Below are 13,961 nucleotides of genomic sequence, written 5' to 3'. Positions count from 1 at the left end.
AATTCTACCTCTTGTTCAATGGGGTTACACAACTTTGAATTCTATGTCTCACACAATGAATAACAATAAAAACCTCTTAATTATTTCATTGAATAACAATACTAATACATTGTGTTGTTTTGAAATGCATGATTGGTAGGGTTGTCTCAATGATCCCAAATAAGGTGAAAATGAAAGAAACAACTTCAATTACTTAATCCAAAGTAAAGGAAGGCACTGCCATTATATACTCTAGTACTTCCAACAAGATAACCTTCCCCATTTTTATGAATATGCGGATCTCTTCAAGATGTACAAAGAAGAGGTTGAGAGACCAATGTTTGCCAATCCAAGTGAATAAGACAATAACCATGCTATTACAAATGACAATCTCTGAATATCCCATCTTTATAATTGGGTAATGAGACCAACAATCTTCCATTGCTTGGACATGCAACCCAAGTTCATTAATTGTATAGTTAAGTCTGCCACATCACAATGATTAAATTTGGCCGAAGGATGTGTCACCTGAACGTTTTGAACAAACTCTGTAATCGTCTCAGAATTCTGATTGAAGAATGAGATGAACTATATTTTACATTTGAAATTTGCAGTTTTGTTCCCACTAATATGTACCTGAGGTCTTTGTTCTGATGCCAACCTCAGTGTCTATTAAATATATGGATGGTGTGAACAATAATTGCACTGAAAATTTGCAGTTTTTGAGCCAGTAATTTATACCCAAAATGTGTCCCAATCTAAATAATGTAGTTAGTTCTAATTGACATACGAGGGTGGCTTTTTATTCCAATGTTAGTAGATTATCATTAGTTTTATTTAAGATATAGTAGATTTTCCATTCGGATAGTAGGATTATCTTTCAGATAGTATATTTGCCATTCTTCATAGAGGAAGTCAAAATAAAAAATCTCAAATTTGAGAAGTAAATGACTATGAAGCATGAGAATTCAGATTAGGATGTGTTGAAATACCCTATATGTCACACTAATGATTATTCTATGGATAATGAAACCTTCTAGTGGAAACATAGATTGAATACCATGGACTTGTGTAAGCCTTATTGTGATAATGTTTTTAATGATCTTAAATTAAATGAGAAGATCAATTCGTAGAGAAATTGAGATTTTAGAATGAAATCTTATTTAGTTAATGAAAAACCAATGAAAATATTAGAATACACTTTTACCCTTATTCTAGCGTTGAATAAAATGCCATGAAAAGTAATGTGTCTCTAGTTTTGGATAAAAGGACCCTCAGCTTTCTTCGCAACTTTTGTGGTCACTGGCCACTTGTGAAAGGAGTAGGCATCTTTAAAAATGTGGTGCCATTTAGAAGGGAAATACTAATAGCAGCAGGGCAAAGGCAATTATTCCATTCGTTTAATTATTTCTCATTTGTCTGGTCATATTGTGAGCTACATTATATATCATGAAATTGTTTTAGTACTAGTAAACAATGATTAAATATATAATAAATTTGAACCTTTGACATTTAGAGGACATTTCTCTCAATTTAAAAAATTATATGAAAATCATGCTGGAAACAGTTCTGAAGTTTTGAGTCTTTCATTTTCAAGATTAACTAATTGGTTTGGAAGATGAAAAACCATCAAATTGGAAGAGTGGGACTTTTATATTCACTAAGGTTTTAAAGAAACTATATGCATGAAACTTATACTAGCACCTTCTAGTGGAATTGATAGTGCACTAATCCGTTGCTTGCCATTATTTTGGTTTTGGTACCACCTTATAGCATATCTAGGTTCAAATGCTATTTTCCATGACAGACAGTTGAATCTGTTTCAACTCTAATTGATTCAAGGAGTTCCACAAGGATGTCACATGAGCATTTATGATGCCCATTTTGACGTAGACAAATACCTATGTAAAGGTTTTATTTTGCAGTTCCATGTTATTTATTTATGAACATTTTGTAATATTGATGCATTTGGTTGAACATGTGAAACTACTTAGGTTGGATTTTGATGATGGAAATATTTGATGTATGACTTACTTGGTGATGATTTATCTAGTACATGACTTATCAATGGTATTGTTGTTTCATGTATGACTTAAGTGGATATGATCTATCTAATGAATAATGTAGTGGAATTATGATTGTTTCTAGTATGAACTACTAAATTGACACATGGATACTAGACTTAATAGTGTGATGATTATAGATCTTGTTGTTATATAAATGCATGAATGAGAGCTAACCCGCAGGGGGAAAGAACTATATGATAGCTGAGATTTACTCTTCCATTGAGGGAAGGTCGAGACATCTCATGGGGAAGGTATAATGCACATTGTTCTATTACATTTGCTATCTACTTGATATGCACTCTTATTACATGAGTAAAATGCAAATGACAGGTGGAAAAGACTACCTAACTGGATATTTGATGACAAGTCCAACCAGCTCTGTAGTGTGGTCCGTGTTAGGGTGTTGACCCTAGTTCTGAAGGAGGGGTGGTGGCATTTCCCACCATGTATCCTCCGAAACCTGGAATCGTGGGAGGGCAGTGGTGGACTCGCTCCCTTAGATGTGTGATGATGATTGCCAGTTGCCTGCTGGGGAAGTTAGGTCGATGTATTCGACGCTTCCACCATGTCAGTTTTATCAGTGGTTAGTATGGTCGTTTCCACTGATAAAGCGGCAGAGGACAAATAGGGTGGGAATAGAAGTAGGTCAGGATGGATAGGGGGATATAGATCAGTTGGAGACTCTTGATGGGAAGTAATGTCATTGTCTGACTTATCAAATTTTACTACTATAACTCTCTCTAGTTTGTTATGATTTCGAACTCCTTGTATCTTTTCATTCTAACTTCGAGACGAATTTTTCTGAAGGAGGGGTGTATGTAATGCCCCACTTAAATCTTATCCTGCAAATTTTATTAATGTTTACATTATCTGACAATATTGAGAAACAAAGGTCTAAAATAAAATTCATGATTTCTATTATTCAAATTCCCAACTTACCTTCTCAAATTGAATCTTAAGTAGGATATGGTCTCCTTCCATTATTTCAAATAAAATATACATTCATCTCACATTCCCCAATGTACCCTCACATTTATTAGGGAGAAGACATGGTCCTCTCCATTTAATTACATCTCACATTCCCCAATGTACCCTCACATTTACTTGGGAGAAAACATGGTCCCTTCCAATCAATTATCAATATATATATATATATATATATATATATATATATATATATATATATATTCATATATATATATAATATATATATATTATTGGGATAAGACATAGTCCTCTCATTTAATTACCCTCAATATATTATATATATATATATTATATTATATATATATATATATATATATATTCATCTCACATTCCCAGATGTACTTTCATATTTACTTGGAAGAAGACATGGTCCTCTCCCATTAATTTCCCAATTTTATATTCATGTCACATTTTCAAATGTACTCCCAGCTTTACTTGGTAGAAAAGAAGTCAACTGTAAGGATGGATGAGAAGTTAATGACATTAATGAGAGGTGGTTGAGATGGAGAAGAGAGGGAGGGTATAAAAATGGAAGGGGGAAGGAGAAAAGGGGAGGTTCGGTCTTGCTTATGATTTTGGGGTTGGGGGTGATTTTAGGATTTGTTGTGATTTTTGGAGACCTTAGGAACCTGTGGAGGTTTCTTGGGTTGTTGAGAGTGTTATAGACATATTTGGAAATTGCACCCCAATCACATATGTCCACAAACCAAGGGATTTTAAGCCCCTAAAAGTGTTGTTTCATACCCTAAAGGAACAAGGTCAACTGATTACATCATTTCCTAGAAGTTCTCCCTGAAAAACTACTCAGAACTGGTCAAAACTAGACCATATAGACTGCTCCATGTTGAGGGTGTGATGCATCTCACCTGTAACACACAAAGGGCACAATGCATACTGAAAAGCCCTTCTGTAGGGTGCGATGAGCGAGAGCAGACAAATGGTAGAGGCAGTTTGCTAGGTGGAAACCCAGAGAATCTTCTAGAAACTGCTCATATGACACTTGCCTCTTTGAATTCGCCCAGGGATGAGTAAGAGATCATGAAATCTCCAAGTGGAACCAAGAACTATCAGTGAAATGACACTAATCAAAATCCCAGACACTGACTCACCCACCTGCAAATATCTATATATGGATCCCTCATCCTAGAGATCCAGGGGCAGGAATTTTGTATTTTGTAAGGAAGTGCTGTTGGTTTCTCTGTGAAACATTTCATTATTGGGTGATCTAGCTTTTTATGAAGTGAAGAGGGCTTTCATGATGGGAGGATGGCGCTGGATCAGACAGCTTGGTTGTAATCCTCTCTTCTACTACTTCTATCAATAAAGCTATTTGAGTTTTCCTCCATATACTTGTATATCTCTGAATCTTGTATTTGTGTATGCATTTGTATGGTTAATGTATATCTGATCCTACATTGTTTATGGTTATAGATCTCTATGCTTTGATGGTATTATGTTGCTTTGACTCTACAGGTGTTCTTTGAAGCGGGACAAGTGAGAAAGGAGTGGCAAAAGCTCTATCAAAGGAGAGAGGAAACAAGCAAGGAGCGAAGCGAAAGATTGAGGTTGGTACTCTTTTCTTCTCTCTCATCTATCTCTCATAAAGTAAAACACAAGTAACTTTGGTTTGTTTGTTTCTAAGATAGCTACCCGCCTTAGTGGGACTAGCAGCTCTGAATGGACACTAGTTTTCCCGATAACAAAATGGCGACTCCGCTAGGGAACAAATAGTTTGATTTTTAGTTACTGTTGTTTGCTTTATAAACTACAGAAGAAGCCTGAAGTTAAGCCAACTAGCCTTCGAACTGCTTTTCCTATGAAACTGCAAAGTAGATCAACGCTGCTTCAGTCAATCTCCGGGTTGGTTTATGAACTGAGCATCTGACTTGCAAACATCCTAAGTGCCCTGGTGGTAGCTCAATAACCTCATTAGATCAACCCCTATACTTTGTGTTTACTGCCTATCATAAGCTCAGTCTAAATCCCTAAACTTAGCTGCAAACTCTGGGCGAAAACGAAGCTCAGTCTCGTCCCTGGTCCATCGCACTATCTGTAACTGTGAAACCTGGATGCATCGAACCTCCCGTGTGTTGCAGGTGAGATCCATCCCTGTTTCCCTGTGTTATAGGTGCGATGATTGAGTGAGACTGTTTCTACCTCCAGATTTTGGTTTTTTCTTCATTGTTTTTAGCTCTATTCAGTAGTTTTGTTGTCTATGATCAATATATCACTGTTGAAACCTTTTTCCTTTGCATTATTCAGCCTCCATTGATAAGGAATTGTGAATGTTTTTTTATGTATTTTTCATTATTTACAGTCCTCCTTTGCAAATAGTAGCTTAATCGAACTGTCGTCTTTTGATTTGAAAGTGTCGCAACTGTGGTTTTCATTCAAGAAAAGAGTGTTGTAAAGTCTTCCTCTTTTAGATAGTCGATTACACTTTTGCTATTGTATTTGATTTGAATTGTCAATTCTTTGAAGTGTCGAAAACAGTTTTCCATTTGAAAGTGAAAGTGTCGTCTTAGTATTCCTTTCATTTTGAAAAGAAATTGCTAAAGTGTCGCTTTGAATAAAAGTAATTCAGATCTGTACTTAGTTTTCCGTTTGTCATTCACACATTAAGAAAATTGAAAAACAAATACATGCATGTGCATTTGCATTTAGACTGTATGGAGAAATTGATTTAGGAAAAGTGCATTTTAGTGTGTGCTCTCTGCTCTATGTTGAAAGAATTTTACTCTTCTTTCCTTAGTAGCTAGGATTTTCATTGCTAAAAGAAAATAAACGACTCTTTATCATCTTAGATTGCATATTTAGGAATTGTATATCTACATCACACGGTGAACCTTAAAGGAAAACTTCTTAAGAAAGATCAACTATAAAATAAACCTCAATGAACATAAAAATGCTTTGGAACCTAACGCACAACATCTAGAAGTCTATGCTAGAGACGTATTCTGGCATCGTAAAGCCTAGTAACTATCGTTTTCATCATAGGTTGGGTGATTCCTTCTCTTTGATACAACAAGTGCCAGTACAGACTTGTGCTCCCATGTACCATCGAGTATATATTGGGAGACCACAATAGGCTGATATCCTTTATCCTTAGGATGCCATGTCTGCCTCCCTATTGATTGCAATGCACTGAACACAACATTCGAGAAGATTGACTGCCATACGTAAAGTGCTCGGTAATTTCTCTATAATTTACCACCAAGGTGTATATTGCAGTTTTGCGATTGGTTTGGTAATCCCTATGTCTAGACTTCCAGAGTAGTCACTGTTGGAGAGGTAAATCCCCTCTACGGATAGAGGCGATCCCTACTAGCCCAGCAAGGGTCTAGCAACAATCAAACAATTCTGCTATGCATGTTCCTAATTACAATTAAACAAGAGGTAAAGAGCACCTACTCGGATTCCAGCGCTGTTGTTTGACGAAGAGATGTCGCCTTCGCTCCTTCGCTTTGGCTGGTCACGATCCTTCGCAATCTCCGCAAATAGATACCTGCACACACGAAAAGGAAACAAACACAAGCGTGAAATCTAATAAAAGCAACCATACATCAGTCAGAAAAGATGTAATTCACATTTAACCATTGCATAGACAAATGAGAATGGAACAATAATAGCAGTCATCTATTATTAATCAAACAGAGAAGAGTACAACCAAATGTTCTGACGTCGGTAACCTTCTCAGGAGGGGCCAGTCAGCAAGTGTCCCAAGCATTCACCTTTGGAAATGATTCTCCCAAGACAAGCAACTTTCTCTCTCTCACACAAGCAACACAAAACAACCTTCCCTAAGCAATCAATCACTTCCACACCTAGCACACCAAATACCTATAGTAGCAGCAATCTGAGCACTATAAGCTCTATACAATCCAAGCTATTCCAAAACTAGCTGCTCATGGTAATGGTGGAAGTTTATATAGGAGAAGGGGCCTCCTAAAAGGGTGGAAGGATGAGCTTATCCTTGAGGGAAGTGGTTGCAAAGGGTCGAACAGACATGCCATAGAAGGGAGTCGATACTCACAAATCCAACAACCAAGCCTGGAGTTATCTGGAAGGCTGGCTGTTGGAACAAATTCGCCCAAACAGGATCAGCGCGGATTATAAGGTAACTGACGCGCTGACGTCGCGCCTCAATAACTAGGAAAGTCATGTCAGCGGGACCCAATACAAAGGAGAGGTGCGCTGGCTCATAAAATGTGACCAGCGCGGAAAAGTGATGTGCTTCCGCGCTGACAGCGCACTGAATACACTACGAGCCGCCAGTCATCGCGGATATTTTAGAAACAGACGCGCTGATGAGGAAAACTTTGGAAAAGTGGGTTTTGGGCCAGTTCAGAAGGCATGAACCTGATTATTGTGAATTCTTGACACAGTAGGGTGACTGACAGGGAGACAGTGACAAATTACTGTGTAACAGATGCCCCCTAAAGCATGAAGACCGAGAGAGTGGGAGGGGTGAAATGCTTTACAACACTCGCCGAACTGGAACACCACCAGGAAGGACCGAATATCTCTGATAATCAAGTACATGCAGTCTAGGTATGGTCGCAGCCATCCGAAAGACATGCGAAAAAAAGGTCTGTGGAATGGACGCAGCCACCCAACTAAGAGACCAAAATAATGATCATCCACAAAATCGCAACCTGGACCATAACAGACAGGGATCCAGGGTCTTGCGCTCCGTCCTGACCCGAACAAAGTACAAGTTCAAGCATGTGAATACATGAGCTGGAGTCAAACACGCATGAACATCGTCTGATTACCAGTCAATGATGAAAATTGTTAACAGACGCGAGAGGTACCACCAATAATGACAATGGCCCTCAAGGTACTATAGGTACAATCCACGGCATGTGAATCAATGAGCTGGTGTCGAACACCCGCAGAATCATCCGATCGGAGGCCAATGATGAAAACCTCGCGTCGAACATGAAGAACCTGCCATTGAGGCATGCAGGCTCTAAGGCACCTGAAGGGAGTCTCTAAGTCACCTTCCCGGATAATGAGCTGAAGTCGACAGGAAGTGACCTTGATCGAAGGTGGGCCATAATGTTTCCCACATCATCGACACGAGACAGAGGTAAAATGATTTGTCTGAGATAGTAGAGGAGGTTGTATTATTGCAGAGGTCAACTTCTCTTGAACATATCGGCGGCACTATAGCGGATTTGGCAGTATTTGACATCAAATGAGCAAAGGGTATGGTAATGATGGCAATGAGCAGATGAGAGGTCAAATAGGATAACCCAAACCCACGGAGGCCAGTGAAAAACAAGATGAGATGGGCCCACCCAGACACGAAGCAGAGGAGTGCCATGTTCAAGAGCAACATACTGCCGACACGACTATGATTATAGCTCCATTTTCCCCACCATTTCTGGCAGGTACCCCGATTATTTTTGGAGGACAAGCTTGACGGGGATAGCATATGCTTGAGGAGTGTCATTTCGACAATGCCCGATGTCATCAAGTGTTTAACGAGCCTGACAAAGGAAAAACTCGGCGTCTTTTCTTGTTTAGAGAGTCTGAAAAGACAGCGGAAAAGGAGACTCCAGGGGGGTCCTTTTTCGTACAGTTGTGTCTCTCGAGCCCGAAAAAGTATAAAACTATGCTCGAAAGAACCGCCCGACCATTACGATCGAGGAGTACTTTTCGTAAATAGTGCTTTCGACCCGAAAAAGTAAAAAAGTGGTCGGAAACACGTCGTTTTAGAGCCGATAACGAGTGTGAAACGACAAACACCCGGCAATCTTTTTAAGTTACACGGTCGGAAAAAGAGCTTAAAATGACCGCCTCTCGTTCCCTTTAACGAGCTGAAAGGAGGCTCGGCCATCTTTTCTTGTTTCGTGTCGGAAAAGAGCTCAAAGATGACATTTTTTGGGACCAAGTGATTTTAGGATCATTATGATCTTCACTGTTTCTGAGGACCTGCACAATGGAAATACCCGCATAAATCCGTTCGACATGTTAAAAACATATTAAAACATGCATAAGACATTGACAGAAGTGCTAAATCCATGGTAAAAGCATGACAAAAACCCACATTTGCAAAATCTATAGTTAATTGAGCCATTTTTACTATAAATAGGAGGGTAAATAGTCATTTTTACCATTGTTACCAAATTGAGCCTCTGAGAACGTTGTGAAGCTGTGAAGTTGACGGAGCAAATTCTTCCCCGTGCGGACACCATTCGGCGAACGGCTTGATCCAGGTAGGTTCCTCTTGCCATGCGCTCCATTTTGATTATATTTAGCAAAATTTTAACGGTAGAATTCGCCCATTTGGGCAAATTTTTTGAACATGGGTGCGCTCTCGGTCAGCGCGGGTTTCCCGCTCGGGACCACGCTGACCGATGTAAAATTACACGTACCAACTTTTGGGTCAGCGCGGAAAACCCGTGTTCTTCTGCGTTGATCCAATGAAAAAACAAAGGGGCGCCATTTTCAGCGCGACTGTTTTAAAAACAGTCGCGCTGGCGCGGAAAAATATGAATTTTAATAAATTGAACGTAAATTTTTCCACCAACGGCAATCTAATATTTTTTCATGGCTTTGCAGGGCACAATGGCTTTCGTGTGGCAAGAGAGAGCTCACGATAACGAGGATATCGTTTCATATGGGCTTACCAAATGCCGGAACGCAATGCGGCCATGCGGTTTCCTAAAGTTCTTCCTGACTCCGCGCCTGAGGGCGCAACCTGACTTGCTGGAGTTCCTGATCAGAGCTTGGAACCCAGTAGATGGGAAATTCACCATCCGCGGGCAAGATATCGAGTTTGATGCCTCGGATATCTATTTTTTGACTGGTTTGTCGCGCCGGGGCCAGAGGCCCATCCTGGAGGGGCAGCGACCCAGCGGCGAGACTCTAGACCAGCTGATGGCTAATGTATGCCCAGGAGCTGAAAAGACACGGAGTGGGAAGGTAGCTATCCCGACAGTGCGGGACATGCCTCTCCGCACGATACTCTTCCTGGTGACACGGGCAGCGGGTTCTTTGGCCAACCACGAGGCCTCGAAGAACCAACTGCTGTTAGCTCTGGAGTGTCTACAACCCACCATCTTTGACTGGGCGACTGCTGTGACTGCTAGCATGAAGAGGCAACTAAGCAACTGCCGTCGTGGAGAGACGAAGCAGTTCGCCTATGGGTCACTCCTTCTGTCGCTCATGCTGGAGCGGGTGCCGGTTCTACAGCTACAGACCATGGCTGTAGATCCACCTAGAGGTCCCCGGGAGACGAGGGCCAGTCGATGGGCCCGGGTCATGCCACGCGGAGGTGGTGGTCGCCCAGTATCTTGGGGAGTGTACTTCAGAGAGTGGCTGGAGCGCCAGGTTGTCATTGTGGAAGACTGGCCGTATGTCGGCATGGATTTCCGCAATGACCCAGACATGCCACTGCCCGCAGGAGAGCATTGGGATGACGGAGGTACGTCACTTGATCTCATTTTAACATTTTTTAATGTTTTTGATTTTTCATGTACATGTCTTAATGAAAGTCACTGTATGCAGATGTGGGACCTGTGAGACCTGTGGGCCTAGCCCTAACGGCACGGAGAGAGGGACCAGATGCTGGAGCCTTGGCCTTAGTTCCTCCAGGGGTGGATACATCGGAGACTGTGGCCCGCAACCTTGAGGGTTTGCTGGAGGGAGTGCCGGACTATCAGGGGGTTAAGGAGGTCCCTATAGAGCACTAGATCCACACGGTGGGGGTGGCACCCAGGTTGCACCGCCTTTTGAGGTGGGTGGCACGAGCGGCTGTATGCTACAGAGAGCATAACCCAGCCCACTAGTCGCCTAGGTTTACTTCTATTGCTGTTTTGAGAGACATATGTCTCGGATGTATGGAGAACAGTGACTCTTATTTTTGACACATACACTTATTTTTGAGCGCCTTGGTGCGCCACACGATATATATATATATATATACATACCGATTTTAGATGGATCTTGTTACATATGATGATGTTTTGTTTATGTTATGCAAATGTTCAGTACAAATATGACTTTATGTATGAATTGCACAACACATGACCCATGTATTTTAATGTTTTTAATGCAAGCTTAAAAGCACACACGCACGCATGCAAACTATGCTTGAGAAAATATCTTATTTACATATGTTTTACTCTATTATGTTTTCTATGTCTTCTTGAATGATGTTATCTATTTCGCAAATGTCTGTCTAACACATGATTTGCCAATGCATCAGTCAACGTGTTTAATCGTCTCGGAATATGTTGATATGTGATATAGTCAAAATTCCTTTCTAACAATCTGACACGTAGATACAACCTTAGGATACGTTGGTCTCTGACGGAATATCGCCCGTTAAGTTGATGAACGACCAGCTGGGAGTCCAGGTTTACCATCATTGCTCGAATGCCGAGATCAACTGCTTCGGCTAGTAGCTCAATCACGGCACTGTATTCAGCAACATTATTATTGGTACGACCGAGGCAGACTCCTTGAAGATCTAGCAACTCTCCGTGAGGATCATAGATCGCCCATGCCGCAGAAGACAAATTGCAGGTACTACGGCAGGCGCCATCAGCGAAACCAACATAAGGTGCACTAGACATCTGCACAAGAAGAAGAAAACACAATAAGAGGCAAACATGTCTTCACACCAAAGCAAGACATGAAATCATGCACACAAAACACACTAAACACGCGTATGTACAAAGTGAGTGCACGAAGTCATGCATAATATTTCTTCAGATATAGCCCGTTGCGGGGCTTGTCAAGAGGATTTCCTTCGTAATCAATCAACTCATATGCGCCTTTTTGTAAAACTCTTTTCACGATGTAGGGACCTAGCCACATGGACTCGAGTTTTCCTGCCCCCAGCTTATCTTTAGCTTGATCGTAGAGCAGTACTAGATCTCCCTCAACGAAGGAACGAGGATGAATGTTCTGGTCAAAGTGAGCTTTGACTCTCTTCTTTTGCGCTTCGATAGCCAGAGAAGCTAAACGACGAGTCTCGTCTAACCGTTCTAGGTACAGAAGCCGTTCCTCCACCGGAGTGGTGTTGGGAAGCAACTCGACAGCTAATTTCAACGAAGGAATCTCGCATTCGACAAGAAGGGTGGCCTCCAGTCCATAAACCAACTAAAATGGAGTGAAGCCGGTGGCGTCCTTCACAGAAGTCCGGTAGGCCCACAAGGCTGGGAACAACATCAGATGCCAATTAGACTTGTGCGTATTGACGGTGCGTTGAAGCATAGTGATCAAAACTTTGTTCATAGCTTCGACTTGACCGTTAGATTGTGGATAGTACGGTGTCGAACTATCTTGACGCAAGCCTAGTTGGGTCGTTAGTTCCGTCATCATGTGATTACGGAAATGCTTTCCGTGATCTGTGACAATAGCCTGAGGGACTCCGAAACGAGTAATGACATGATTGAATAAAAACTGCGCCGCTGTGTAACCGTCTTCGTTTAATGTAGGCATCGCTTCGGCCCACTTGGTGAAATAATCCACAGCAACGATGATGTACCCATGCCCCCCCGGCCAAACGAGGGTTACAGGACGTGTAATCGATGCCCCATTTGGCAAATGGACCTACGGTGACAACAGGGTGCAGTGGTGCAACAGGTGCACGCATCTTCCGGTGGTAAACCTGGCATTCGTGACAGGTACGTACAGCAAGGATGCAATCCTTGAAGATGGAAGGCCAGAAATAACCAGCACGGAGGATCTTCTGGGCGGTATAATATCTAGACATATGGCCGCCACAAGCGCCGGAGTGGCAGTCATTCAACACCCGCTCAGCCTCCTCGAGAGTCAAGCAACGACGGAGAACAGAATCAACGCCGAGGCGGTACAGGGTATCGCCCAAAATGCGATAGGGTTGAGCTTGGTGACGAATTCGCCATCGAGCATCTTTCGATACATTCGGATGGAAGGAAGACGTCTGTAAATATACGATAATGTCCCCGTACCACGGGTCGAGGGTGCTGATGAGAAACAGTGTTTCATCCGGGATATGCTCCTCCGAACGAGATGGTGCAGAGTGAGATGGTAAGGAACAGAGCAGTTCGGCAAAGACCAGAGATTTCTTAGACTTGGCCGCAGTGAATTCCAAGTCGAACTCTTGGAGGATTACAATCCACTTCGAGTATTTGCCCCCCAGCAGCTGACGTGACAAAATGTAGGTCATGGGGTTGCAATCAGAGATCACGGTCGTTGTGCGCAACAGGATATAATGGCGGAATCGTTGGACGGCGCAGACAGCTGCCAATGCCAACTTCTCGACATATGCATAGCGAGTTTCCGTATCCAAAAGGTTGCGACTAAGATAATAAACAACGTGCTCGGTGCCGGCATCATCATCCTGCACTAGAACCATGCCGATGGTGGTGTCCGCGGCAGCAAGATAGAGAGTGTAATCACGGTGGTAGTTCGGAGGTCTTAAGAGCGGAGCTGAGACAAGAAGGTCTTTAAGGCGCTCGAAAGATTCCTGGGCGATAGCATCCCAACGAAAGGGTGTGTCTCGCTTTAACAACCGTGTGAAACCCTTAGCCACCTCGGCATAATTCGGAATGAATCGTCTAAGAAAATTAGCTTTGCCCTGCAAGCTCTGCAATTGCTGCAAAGAGGCAGGGGGAGGAAGATTCAAAATGACCTCGACCTTGAGGGGATCCAAACGGATGCCTTCCCGGGAGACGATGAACCCGAGTAGTCGGCCAAATTCTACGCAGAAGACACACTTATGCGGATTGAGTCGAATATGGTAGTGTCGACAGCGGAGAAAAATTTCGCGTAGATGAGATGGATGGTCTTGACGTTTAGCTGAATGAGCTGGGAGGTCATCCAGGTAAGGCTGTACAATGTGTCGGATATCGTGAAAAGCATACGACATCGCACGCTGGAAAGTGGCACCGGCATTTTTGAGACTGAAAGGTAGCTTCTTATAAGCGA

This window comes from Pinus tabuliformis, chromosome 6 (assembly GCF_031772625.1).
Source record: "Pinus tabuliformis cultivar Carrire ecotype Pingquan chromosome 6, CPIR1, whole genome shotgun sequence".
Lineage (NCBI taxonomy): Eukaryota > Viridiplantae > Streptophyta > Pinopsida > Pinales > Pinaceae > Pinus > Pinus tabuliformis.
The sequence above is the reverse complement of the archived record's forward strand: the minus strand, read 5'-3'. Positions refer to the sequence as shown.